This window comes from Hesperophylax consimilis, chromosome 3 (genome assembly GCF_061612785.1).
Source record: "Hesperophylax consimilis isolate HC1 chromosome 3, BYU_Hcon_1.0, whole genome shotgun sequence".
Taxonomy (NCBI): Eukaryota; Metazoa; Arthropoda; class Insecta; order Trichoptera; family Limnephilidae; genus Hesperophylax; species Hesperophylax consimilis.
This window is the reverse complement of record NC_142838.1, coordinates 28,175,139-28,189,995: the sequence shown is the minus strand read 5'-3', so window position 1 is coordinate 28,189,995 and position 14,857 is coordinate 28,175,139. Positions and strand designations below refer to the sequence as shown.

Sequence of the window (14,857 nt, the reverse complement as noted above, 5' to 3'; positions counted from 1 at the left end):
TTTGATGTGAAACATATATACAATGTACATAGATATAACATGACTTTTCATGCAGTGTTAAAAATTTTCATATATCCGCCAAGTCGCCAACCAATCGCCCGATAAGCTGCATGATACAATAATTAATCCCGAACACTTTTTAAGCCCCATACCTTCAGTTAAAGAATAAAGAACACATGAAAAAAGATGTATGCGTGTTTTATAATACAAACGTCCAGAAGATTCTCCCATTAATTTAAAATTCTGAAAAATTCGGTCTCTCAGAACAAATTTAAAATCAAATGGAATGGCGATATACGATATCAGGTAGTGTAAGAACTGTCTCGATCAAAAGGTACTTTGTCAGTGGCGACATTGGTTTCCATTCAAACCTACATGCACGGAGAAAACTTACTGATATGATATACTGTTCTGGTAAAATAATTCGATTTCCTGTTAAAAATGAGACAGCGGGCCTATAACGAATGAATTGGAAGAGTTCAAAACAAGGTTTCAGTCAAAACAAATGTTTTGCAACAAACACGTGTTCATACAAATACTGATATTGATACTGACATACTTATATTGTGGCATTCCATCTATTAGAAAAAGAAGTTCTCGATATATTCTGAATGAGTATTATTATTTTATCAGGAAGTTCGCATGCTGTCACTTATTTAACGGGGTGTAGAATGCATTTTTCTATTGGAGGGTGTTATTATCTGTTCAGTGCCTTCATTAATTAGAAGTACACCATATCATTACACATATATAAATAATTAAATCATGTGGTAGTTTATGATACATTTCGCTAATGGAAGAAATAAATTAATTCAAACTTAGAAGTTTCTGGACGAAGAACAAGGTGAATCATTACAGTTACACAAGCCTTGAAGGAAAAAAAAAACGATAAAGAAAGTAACTTTTAATGAGAAGAACAATATTTTTCTCGAGGGAATCTCGTCAGTGGCTGCGGAAGAATCCTCGGAAAATCCCCAATTAATAAGGGATGATAATATATAAATATAAAAGGACTGCTGCACCTGGGATCGCCCGAGAGCCTTCTGGATGCCACATATTCATGATTTATTGTCCAGTCGGAAAAAACCAAGAACATATTGAGAAAATTATATTCCATGTTCGAAAAAAAAGTCACATTCTGGCTAGCCATAAATAGATTTACGAGTAATTAAATTAATACCTATTTTTATACATACATTTTCAGAAGGGTTTTTTTGCGAAAATTGTAGTTTAAAAGAAAGTATGTACATTAAACGTAAATTGAAAATAACATTCGTTAAATGCCAAATAATTATTAATAAAATAAAAACATTCCACCCAGGTAGTCAGTCATTTGTCAATAAAGCGTTTGAGCCACTCAATACCGTAAACTTTGTTTTGAACAATACGGATTATGAACAGTTTAAAACAACGATTTATCTTAAAGTAAATGTAAATGACTAGAATGGCAGTTAACCAAAGTGGTTTGAAGTTGTAAAGGAAAATCCAAGAGACGCCCGCTGTGGCTTAAGCCGCCCATTTCTCTCGGTGACGAAATTCCGCTCCGCAGTCTGCCGGAGGCGATATATCTACACAGACCTCGTATTATAACCTTAGAAAGTAAGTGCCTTTATTTAATAGGAGACAAGAATAAAAAAAAAACATTTATTGGATCGTTACTTATTGACGGTTGTTAAAGAATGTGCCTTTAAATGATGTGAAGAATGTGCAATAAAAGTAACCATACGTAATTATAAAAAGTTAAGGCGATGCCATACGTAGTAATGCAAAAGCATGTGTTTTTGGTTTGAAAATTTGGTCGCCTAGAAATGTTTCAGACGCTTTAATTAAATACTGCGAGTAGAATACATCTTGGCCTTTGAAATGATCGAGTATTTTTTGGATAAGTCTTTTTATAAAGCCAGAAAAAAATAATGTATAAGGCCTATGAAAACTGCTTTAAAGTTCAATATCTGCTACTTACGAACCCATTTTCGGTTATGATTTTAATGTATAATGTGGCAAATTAAGTTATTTATAAAATGAACGAAAAAAATAATATTTAGGCCTGAACATCCACAAAATAAAATAAAAGGCACTTTTTGGCCATGTTTTTTTCTTGCATAAATCGAAACAGGCGGATGGTGTTAACCGGGAATTTAAACCTTATCGCCATGTACGTAAGGGTTGTTATTGATAGCGGCTCAATTTGAAATATTACACGACGTAGTGCATCGCCTTAACTGTTAGTTATACTGTTAACATCAGTATTCGTGCGCCAATAACGATGATTGTTACAAATATGATTCTTAGATGAGCAATTTCCCAGCTGTTTTGGAGTAGATAGTTCGAACTAACATCATCAAACGGTATTTAGACATTGATCGGAGGGAGGATATTGACCATAACACGCGGGGCCGCCATTACGAGCTCCATATTTCAGGCATTAGGCTAGGTGCCAGGCCTGCAGGAGACTAGCTGGGTTACTGACGAATAAAACATATAAAGAAGGCGGACTTTTATATTTTACTTTAAACCACCGGGAATTTGACCCATTTTCCTACCTAGGTAAAATAAAACGCCGACGTTTCAATGAAGGCTAAAGAGATGAGGTACACTAATTTGTAGCTGGAAAAGGCTTCGGGTATATTATAAATGAAAAAATAGTAACATCAATTTGATTTGCACGAGTAAAAGGTAATACACATAAAACATAAACGTGTATTTCACCGTTACCGCGGTGGTGCACGAAATGTAGCTGAAAATATTCCTTTCTGCACCAGTTAAATAATTCAAAGTTAGTCACCCAGCGCAAGGAAGTAGCCCGCACACTGAGGGGTGTGTCATTTGACTGGAAAGTTTGGTATTGGGAGGGAGTATTTCATCCTTTGTTACCCGGAGGAAACAATTTGTTCGTACGCTTCCCGGTAATGTGGTTCCCGGTCCTCCATATGCTCATGTCCCGCATGCAAATCTCAAGCAACGAAGTTGGTTGAAACTTGGGAAGCGCTCATGTAACACAGGGTTGGAGGCATTAACCGTGACAAGTGTTAAATATTACGGTACTTAACTTCAATTGTGTACAACTAGAGCAGAAAACGGTAGTTTTTTTTTCAATATATTTTTATACGTGGCAATCGTCTTCCACTTCAGTATTATAGTCACGCCGCCTGTTTTAAAGGCCCAGACAATGACAGACAAGATGGCCGCAGATATTATTCAAACATATCTTAGTGAATGTGTACTAACATAGCGGATAAATATGGAAATCCAAAAGGGTGAAAGTTTTGAAAAATGAAAGTCATTACAATTCGGCACAATTATGCACGATGATTTGAGTACTAAACAAATATTTTAACAGAGGAAAAGTTACGGTATTTGTAGATTTTTTAATACAAAACAGAAGATAGACGAAACTAAATTTGAATGACTATTTACGACATTCAAACAAGTTGCCTACGCGTTTGTTGCTAAAGGCGCTGCCAAGAGGATAACTTTTTAAACATGCTACAATGATTCGAGACCTCCGCGTCTTTCATACATTTAAAAAAAGACAGCATACAAGTATTACAAGACGGAGGTGTTCATGAAAATGAATTTGCTAATGAATACATCCCTTGGGCCGAACAGGGTCAGAAGAGGGTACCCCCTCGTAGCGGCGCCCGGTGGCACGCTGATGGGAATATGCAAATACAAGCAAGTCATTAACTGGACCGAGCTACTAGGTCCGAAGTCCGAACTACCCACTTAGGCACTACGGAGCCGGGGAGACTAGGCCGACGGGGAATGAAGATGTGGGTTATACAATACACTAGACTGCCCATACGAAAATTGAAAATTAGAATTTGAATATTCCTCGTATAGGGGGGTTGATGGTGGCAATTGATCTTAAGAGGAATGGTTGGCTTTGCGGCCTTTTTTCAGGCCAAAATACCCAACAAAACTGGATATATATGTAATACGGATATGTGCTACTTTATTTATTTGAGTTTCAAAATACAAAATATATGCCATTAAAGAAATCGATGTTTCACAACCATTGGCAATTGTTTGTGGGATAATTATAATTAGTCATGAAAAATTGAAACATTTAAAGGCCTATATTTTATAAATTAAAACACAAATTAAGGTAGCCCATAGCCGTATTAGATATTTGCCATATACTCGTACACCTTTATTTAAAAAAAGGTTTAGTCAAGTATTTTGGCCTCAAATTCAAATTTAAGTTTTATATAAAAAAAACTCAGCCGAGTTATTCCTCTTAGGAGGAACTTAATCATCTTACTAAAAAAAATATTTTGGATTTGAGGACAAAAAATCCAACCAAACTAGATCGTTGGCCTGTATTTTATAATTTAAAACACACATAAATAAAATAGCTAATTTTCGTACCGAATACGTTTGATTTTTACCGTTGGGTATTTTGGCCTCAAATCCAAAATTAAATCTTGTATAAAAACGGCCGCAAATCCGTCCTCGATGATAAAACATTTTTCAATAAAAGGAAGATTTAATACCCCTAGTACCGTCGGGCCAACGTTGGTGCCGAAACCGTCGTGTGAGAGGTGTGAACGCGGTTGGAGCCAAGATCCTTTGATGTGTGCACGAAAATACGACAATAATCGGGTTGGCCGGCCAACTTTGGCGGCCAACGCGTGTAACGGCCAATATACGTCAAGGGTACTTGTACACGTTGGGCCAGCGCATTTGCCCAATGCGTTGACCAAACGTGTACTGGCAGCATTAGACAAATTTTTTGATAAGATATTATAAGTCTAATATTTATATTTTAATTAGGCAATGCACAGTATTTCTTACTTCTGGTGAAATTAATAAAACATTTTAAAATTAAATTTTTTTGTTGAACAGATAATCAATTTCACCGCCTGTCTGAATCCAAAAATAAGAACGATCAAACAACTAATTCCGAGTAATTCAGTAAATTAGCACACTAATTTACTGAAGACAGAGTAAAATGAACTTTTTTAAATAAGAAAGATTGATTATTTCTGTTTCTTTTTGCCAGCAACGCAACTCGCAAATATAAAACATTTAGGCTAAGTTATAATTTTAATTACTTACCAAGGTAAGAGGCTGTTGAGTAAAACGCCTGAAAGCCTGACCTGACGTGTTTTACGAGCCACCACTTTATTATTATTTAGTATACAATGCTAATGTAGGCACATAAAATTTGCGGTAGGCGACACGTCCTGGGACAAAAGTTCCATAGAGAAACTCCAGACGCTTACTATAATAATTATGCAAATTTACAACCAACTCGTATGCTCACGCTGTATCGGAAAATCGGAGCTAGAAGTGATGCAATATTTTCACCTCTTTTATACTTAGCAAATAGTGTAAACTTTCTGTGTTAACTAAATCGAAACCGATTTCAAATAGTAAAGTTTAAGAGGAAGCTACAAGCCAAAAATGTGTATATTTTTGGTATACCTTATATCGTAGGTAATATGCATTAAAATCGCTTGACAAACGGAGTCTAGAAACGTTCGATTTCAAGCAAAAAACTGTTTTTTATTTATTTTGTGAAAAATTTTATAAGAAAGAAAAAAGTTAATCAAGTGAAACTGTCACAGATAATCTTAGCTATAATACTGTATTTTAGAAGTATTATTTAAAAAGTTGTTTCCTTTATGCGTTCATACATTTCTATTGAAAAAATGTTTTTTTTAGTAGTTTGCATTTATATTTTTTATTGAGTAATTTATTTTTTTATTTGTATTCTACTCAAGTGAAGCGATAGGAAAACCATCAATTTATCCAAAGCATATTTTGTGGTATTCATAATGTACACCAATTCGGTATAAAGATTAATCAAAATAGTGATTTGGCATTAAGCTTCGCATTAAACGATCAATCGAACATTTGTCTGATTTAATTACTGTTTTGAAGTTTTTAAATATTCTGAAGGACCGACTAGTGGCTGTGGAACCAGGCCGTTACTACTGTGTTACTACGTGAAAATCAATTAAAAGTTTTACAATAAAAGTTTTAATGCGGGGCTGGACAGCGAGGGGGGGCGAAAAGCGGGTGGAGGTTTATTAGAGGGACTCTTCTGCACCGTCATACTTGGGGGAAACAAATATTTGGTGGCAGGCGACTTAAAGAACGAGGGACTAAAACGAAATACAAAAAATCGCGGATTCTCGAAAAGAAAAGTCTGAACCATTAAGTACAAAATCTGTCTGAAGAAGCAAAATATAGAAAGTTAAACACTGGCATCATGATATTTGCAAAGCTTTTTCTGTCTGAAATTACTAGGTAATTTCAACTACTTTCAACGCCATTTTCATCATGAGCTACGGAGGCTTAAAAATGAAATTGGGGTGAACGATTTTAACTATTATTTCATAATGATAACACAATTTCCCCAGACGTGAGTGTGCGACTTTTTCAAAATAGGAACTGATATATATATAATGTGTTGTAAAAAATATCAAAATACCAAAATAATCTTTTCAAATCCACCTACAAGGAACTTTACTTTAATTATCTAGAAGATTATTATTTCTATATTTGAAACGTGAATTTGTTCTTGATTTCACGGAAACAAAATTTCACGGTGATCATCTTGGCAAGTCAAGTACCTAACATTACGATATTTTACCGATGACAAGAACTATGTAGTAAGTTTTACTAACATTAAGTACGAAATTCAAAATACCTAAAAGTTAATAAAAATAATACATGCTTTTTTTCATCATAAGGCATAATTTTGGATGCTTGAATACCGGATAAGAAGCCCCGTTAATAATGCCGGGATAGTTAAATAAAGGAAGGTACCATACCTACCCTTAGCGATGGGGGTAATTCCTGGTTCGGATGATTAATGAACCGGGCCATTAGCGGTAGGGCAGGCAATAGGTATGGTCAACAAAAAATGACCAAAAGTCACCGGGGCCAGGTTGACCAGCAGTTGCTGGGTGGACTCATTGACCGGGACTACCGGAAGACCAGTAACGAGTAAAGTTTATCAAGGCCCGGTGTCGATTACGATTATGGATGCTTATCTCGAGACCACTTGACGGGTAAAGCTTATCTATGAGTGTTGGATTAGGGTCATCACGGCTTGATCGCTTCGTTAAAGATAATTTTCGCAAATTCTGGTATTTGTGACCGAATTGGGTAAAGCGCAACATTATGTTTCAAGACCATAATCGATAGTTAAAACCGAATCGATAATGAGAATTGAAAACTGCAACAGTGACGTAAACATTGACAAGTTATATTGACCATTTCCGGGGTGCATTTACCTCTCTGAAAGTTAACTTTTTTGGACATTAGCTCCACACAGGAGGTCCGAGGAAAAAAAATGCCTTAGGGCCTATGTTACCTTTGGGAAGAGCCCGGCTGGAGGTCAAAAGGTCTCCCTCAACCAAGTCTCTTCCGATCCGACCCGCTACGCACTAGGTAGCCAAGCATATCCGCCCCCAAGACCTCGACAAAACTCCCATAAACCCTAACACCCCTGCTTAGTCAACAACGTAGCGAACCGCTTGGGTGACCTATGGCAGGGGTGTTGGTTATCCAATAAATGGTTCCTGGGGCGACAATATACATACCCACCGCTCAAATTGAGATACTATAAAAAATATTAAAGCTTGTAATGTGTTGTGAGGTTATGAACATTGAAAATTATGCTATTGCATCAAATTCCTTCAGATAATTTCGCAATCAACGATTTAAAAAGGCTTGGTATAATAATATTTGGCTAATTTATATAGCGCCGTTTTCGTGAAAAATCACCTCAATACAACGAGTACAATACAAAACTGAACTATACACCAGAAAACCTGTGAGGAGAAGAAACCACAACTATCAAACGGTTAGCCATGGCGTTATGAAACTTGAACTACATTTCCTCTCTTCAATGTATACGACAATGTAATGCCATTTCTATCACTGGCTTTAAAATACCCATACTGTAAAAATAAGATGTTGCAGAAAAATGCCATCTAAAAACAGTGTGAAAAATCCGGATGAAGCCGGATAGAAACTATTAGTGTGTTTATATATATATATATATATATATATATAAACACACTATATAGACACATATATACATTTTGAAGTGCCGCAATTCCCGTTTACTGGCGAATATTGGGTCACAAATCACTTGAATTCCTGGTATCGACAAAATGAGTTATTTATAGCATGTTTATTATCGTATGCAATGCCAGGCTTTAATGGGATTATTGAAAAAAAAAGCAAACGAAAATACATTCAGAGCTTCGGAGGGTGGAGGAGGGTGAGGGGGTTGGATGACGGCTGCACGGGTAGGATTGAAGGCTTTTCAATTATGGTTCGTGTGCTCCACTGACAGACATTTTTTATTCGTATCGGGGATGAATAGCTACAGCCCAGTACCTCTACCTTGATACAGCATTTAGTGCACGTTGGATTCATATTCATATTATATCAAGAATAGTCAATTTCGATCGAAGAGGGTTTAAAATATGTCGTAAACTCAATTATGTATTATTCAAAAGAAACGTTTTAGAAAAATGACAAATTCAAAAATGTTATCTTGACTCCCGTTCCTCTTTTAAAAAAATCATTACTGTCACTGATAAATTGTAAATAAAGGAGACGTAAATCATATCAGAACGGTAATCTCGTGTTTGACAAAAACACTCACAACTTGAAAATAAACCAAGATTTACAGAATATTATCGAAAGCTAACAAAATTGTCTTGTCAAAAAGGACCTAACTACTTAAAACACGCAATAATTGCAACAACAAAAAACACATAAATTATCGCATGAACTCAAAAGTACATAACTATTGTTTCGAGTGTCCCCTTCTTTAAAGATTAGACATTTTATATAATTCTGCATCATTATATCCACTACAGTTTAGGTAAGTAATCAGTTAAACCCTTAAATGCATCTTGTGATAGAACTACAATATATTTATACATCTTTTTTTAGATTCAAAATATCCCCACACTAATTAATGTATTATATTTAGATGAGATATGAAGCGAAATAAAAGGTTCCACCTTTTACCTCCAACAGACCTCCAACTCTCCCAAAGCTCTAACTAAAACTACCGAATCCGGCCAATGCGCACCGCTTACCGCTTTCTAATAGTGGAATAAGTTTCGACAAGATATAATAGTACGCAGTAGTGCCTCTAATTGTAGCTATATGCCCATACTGCATATTGGTGCATAAAAAAAATATGTTTAAGAAAATGTTTTAAACATTTTTTTATAATGTCTTTCTACATATTGTTTGTCTAGGTGTTGGTGGCGGGTGCGTCTGCCCACCAACTGCGTAGCGGGTTAGATCGCGAGAGACTTCTCCATCAGGACTCTCTCGGAACATCGCCTTGCACCGCAGCGGGAGGGATGGATTCAAACTTCCGTCACTCCTGGACATACTGACCCCCAGATTCCTACCCACCCATCTTACCTGTTTCCTTCTCAGAACTTTCACTTTATTTCCGTAAAAGTACCCCCTGCACAGCATCCCGAAAGATGAAATAGGCCTTTATTTACTCTCAGGCCTCTTGCGTGGAGCTAATATAAAAAACCTAAATTTAGCACTACCTAACTGTCAATAACATTGCAATGTTTTGATTGTACATTGCTGTCACCTACCTCAGAACTGGTTACACCTAGTGAGGTACGTAATGTAAAGCATACAAATAAATTATTTACAAAGGTAATCATGGTAGGTAACTGGTAGAATCTGTAAAAAATATTAATAACTGAACTGAAACCCTTTTATTTTTTGTACAAAAAATAGTATTATTTTATGAAACAGTATGTATGGTGAAGTATTATATACACCCTTAAACTATGAGAAATCTTACTATGAAATCAAATCAGATGTCTTTCCCGTACATTTCATACGAGAGACTTCGGTCCATTTATAGTAAAGATATAGTTAAGCAGCTTCCGACGTATTACAGAAGTAGTTACGTCAATGCCGATTTTATAAAACCAACAAAGGTAACCGAATACAAGAATATTGTGGTAGATTTATGAAGAGATAAATAAATGATAGCAGACTATGGGACACTCAAATACTCACGAAAACCGTCCTTGAATACTAAAAGGTTTTAACTAAATAAACTTTTTTTACCGAGGGGTCGCTTACATGAATTGACATGCAGAGCAGGTAACTAGATAAATTAGTGATAGAACATAAGACTGGTAAATGTATGGAAAAATAAATCACAGGAACATAATATGGCCGAATCAAGAGAAACAAATATTTATATCAAGTGTCAGAAAATCAGATGAATACATTTAAATGTGAATAAAGCAAATAGTTTATGCGCAAAATTATGAGGTGTATCATCCTCCTTGCCTACTAGGAAACTGAGTGGTTCATTGTTAGTTGGTTAGTAAAGAATGAATTAATGGGTCGTATTGCATACTACAATAAATTACTACTCATTAACAAATACCTACATTGCAAATAGTAGGTATAACTCTTCATTGTTGGTTAACGGGTAGGTATTAAACATTTAATTAGTTATAAATAAGTTAGATAAGCTAACGTGTTAAATTTATACGATTAAGGTATGTATTATAAGTTTGCATAAATTGTAAAGCGCCCTTAAGAGTATTTTTTTACACACACCGCTATAAATATGATCTAGGTAGGTGTATATTCAACTGAACGGACTAATAAATTATTTCCATTCCACAGGGTAAATTTAGGACAGACTAAAAAGCGAGCGCAAAAACAAAATGTCTCCACAACCGAATAGTACCTACATAAGCTCGGGAAAGCTTTCACAGCAAATTAGCGAGAAAGAAACAACTTAAAACATGAAAACAGTGTAAATTAACAAATGTACGGTACATCTGAGGAACAGAGGTAATGGACAATGGTAAGTATCCTGCACAACAGGGTCCGTTATATCTTAATTGTCCAACTTCCATCTTGATAGCACTGCTGAACCAACACCCGGGGCGTACCCGACTTATAACATCATTATTAGCATTACTTCCGCACTGAGTATTCCAGCGTTACGACAATCCAGCGAGCACAATCCGCTTTGTCGATTGTTAAGGATACTGGATGCATTAAATTACTTTTGAATGTAGGAAGCTGGTTTCCTACTTGCTACTTGCTACCCCGGGGCAATTGTAAATGACATAGTGCATTCGCTTTGTGCGGAAATTTCCGAAATGATATTTACTTTAAGCCGATGCCCCAAACCGTGTAGCGTTCAGAATCGGACCGATAACAAGAACACTCCTTATGTAGATGGCGATAAGGTTTAAACTCCCACTTAACACCAGACGTCTGTTTTGGTTTACACAAGAAAAAATATCGTGTATTTTATTTTATTTTGCGAAGTTCAAGCACAAATATTTAAATGTTTTACGGCCATTTATAACACTACTTAATTTGCGAAAAGAGATTCGGAAACAGAATATTTTGAACTTTAAAGCAGTTTTTATACAATGTCACAAAGATATCTTTTAGCATGCCACTGTGATTCGTATATGTTGAAAATATCTGAACGAATTCAACAATAAATCCAAACCAATTTTTATCACGAGTCCAAATGCAATGCATGTCTAAAAGTATCTGCGTATGATTGTATATTATAGTTGATTTTCAATAATATGTTTAAAATTTAATAGTATATGAAATTTTAGAATACTAACGCAATATCGGATTTCGACAATCATTACATTAATATGGTTATACGATATACAATCATAGCATCGGGTACAGTTTCATTGGGAGTGCATTATTGATGTAGGAAGGGACAATTAAAAATGACTGCACAACATAGTCAGCAAAACGTGACATAATCAAATCCGGCCGCGCACCGCCATTGCTACAGTAGTTGCAGGTATCTAGTACCTACTCCTAGTCGGTTAGTCAGCAACACGGCCTGGGGGAAGCAAAGGGAGACAGGAATAGTCATTCGACATTCAGCGACGGTGCAGCCTTGAACAATTTTTCTGTTTTGAATCTTTTCACGGGGATGTTTTGCGATACACTACACTACACAACTACTCGTCCCTGGCGTTAGTGTTAGTGCCATGGGAGTTGGATAAACGCTCATATAGCTAAATGACAGAAAGTGTAAAGTTAAAATGTCATAGCTTTCAACACGCGGAATCTCTTCATTAAGCTCGACTAGGAGTGATGTGGGGCGATGCGGGGCGCATTGTCGACGTGGATTTTAAAACCGAATTTGCATGTAAATATCACCGCGACCTTTTCTGTCTCTCACGTCGGTATTTGGCCGAGTTTCCGGGAAACTGCCGTCGCGAAAAATATAGTACAGCTACACAATGCCGGGCGAGCTCTAAAGCCGCCGCCGTGAAAGGAAATAAAAAAAAAATATTTTTTACGATCTTTGGAAAACAAAAAAACGGAAATTAAGAGGAGTATACAAAATAATTTAAATCTCGGATTTAATTAAATTATAACTTTAAATTACACAAAATTCTATTAAGACCGGCAGACGCGAGCAATTATTTTTTTATAATTTTAATCACCCGCAAAAGATTGTAGCTAGAATAATAGGGGCTTGCTGTTCACTCTCCGAAAAATACATTCTTCTGAACGAGAAACGGTGTGAAAACAGAAATATAAAAAAACGTTACAAATTACCCCATCAAGTTTCCGGTAACTCTTATAAAACTCCAGTTGAAAACATGATCCCATTTCGCTATGAAGATGGTAAAAAGCTCTTCCATATAATAATAACACAATCAATAGCTGTAATAACGGTTAGTTGTTGTTATAAATAATTACAAAATAAATTTGCGTCCGATTCACGTGGTCTCTTTTATTAAAAATAGACGATTCGAAAAAATACTTTAGAAGTAGGTACAGCTCTAGGTGACGCTTTCGCCAATAATTACGTGATCAAATAAATGCTTGTAAAAAATACAGGTTTTCACCAACATATAACTGAGCGATCAATCAATTCCAAAAGACAATTTGTTGTCATAATTAGTGTTAACAAATTAAGGAACATTGCAAGTTTGTGATATTACCATGTTTTATTTAACATTATGGAATGCATTTAATTAAAATGTCAATTTTTGACTTCCGCGAAATACTTACTATGCAGAATAAAATTTGACAATCCTAGTTTAGCGAAAAGTCAAATTTTAATTCGAAATTCGTTCAGTTTGATCGATGATAATAGTCGTTGCTGTGATACGCATTTCAAAATAATGGTTGTACTCACATGTAAATAGTACAGACGGTGGCTGACGACGTCATTGCACGAGTGCATGGTGTAGCCCCGTCATTAGAATGACGCCAGGAGTCCAATCTTAATAATTATATTAATTATGAACCACAATCGATGGAAAATAGGGTTTCGCAAAGCCATTGTGATGTATTACTTTTGACCTTATGTTTCGACAATAAGAATTCCAGATTCTAGAAAACTCTTTCGTCTTTGTATTGACGGGGTTGTTTGTTAGCCGTATGGAATTACCAATGTGCAACTTTCAAAAGAGAGGGTAAAGATAACACTACATGGCCATTAAAGTATTTTTTTTTTTACTATTTTTTTATTTATTTATTTGGAAAACCAACAGTAATAATTATTATAAGGTATGGTGTAGTAAGTGTTAATTATTTAACCAATAATAGGTTTTCACTTAGGTATTTTAATTATTTAGTGAATATATATAATATTTATGCAAGAAAAAAAGTTACATTAGCCTATAGGGATGGGATGGCGGAAGGGAGGGGTATGGGATGGATCTAGTCTGTGTAATGTGTAGCATGTACGTATTTGTATTAATAAAAAAATAATAATGATAATATAATTATTTATTGATTTTAGGTTTGAAATTGTGGGGTGCTGAGTTAAATAAGTCTAATTCACTGTATGAAGTATTAAAATTGTATGAAGCACGGTGAATAAAAGCATTTTGTTTTGAGTTAGTGTTACATTGAGGGATGTGTGATTTTGTCTGGTTTGTCTGATGGGTACTCTTAATTATATAACAAACTTCCACGCAACATCAAACAAGTAACCGACTTAAATTTAAATCATCACTAAAAACATTTCTTTTAAACAAATGTCACTACACCTTAAATGAATACCTTACATAAATTAAATGCCTCTGTTTTTTTTATTTATTATTTGTTAACATGAAATTGTTGGGTTATGTAATATAATGTGTATTTGTTCGGTTAGCCGTAAGAAATAGGATGTAAACTATAAGCTATACTCTTTGTAGGTACTCTGTATTTTTGTGCAATAAATATTTTTTTGAATTTTGATATGATTTTCTTACTTTTTTAATATTTCACATGAGTCATATTTTTGTGTTGTATGGAAGATGTTTTTAAGGAAAGGAAGGAGAGAATCTGAGTCTTGAAGAGACACATTTTGTAGGATAATGGAAATAAAATAGCTAGCAAATCATTCGATTCCGTAAACGAGTCTTAAAACGACCGGTTTTCGTATTGAAAGTATTACACGTCTGCAAACGTAGAGCAGTTTAGTAATTACGTCATCCCGTCTGTGAGCCGGTGCAGAAGGAAAATTTTAGTTGAGATAGCGGTAGAACAAACAAAAATCCCATGTTTGGTTAAGTTACCGTAGATTGGTTCAGACCATGTGGGTTTAGTATAATATCGTGTTGTTTATATTTTGTACTAATTTAAGTATATAATTTAAGCAACGGATCCGGAATGAGTAACGAATAGACATCGGATTGCAGGCATATTTATCGGCACATTTTTAGTTAACAGGTTATACATATTTAAGACTATTTGGCGTAGAAATAACTTGGCACTAACAATGAAACTGAGTAAGAGTGACCCAGCCACAACAAAGTTCAGGCGCACAAGCTGGGTGATGCATAGACGAGCTTTGCTAAAGCTGGTAATCTGCTCAACAAAG

At 35.3% G+C, this 14,857-nt stretch overlaps 1 protein-coding gene across 9 annotated transcripts in view; it reads right to left on the bottom strand.

Moving 5' to 3' along the window:
- Positions 1 to 14,857, bottom strand: part of LOC149425221 (uncharacterized) — a 205,546-nt gene that overhangs the window by 78,806 nt on the left and 111,883 nt on the right. The window lies entirely within an intron of this gene.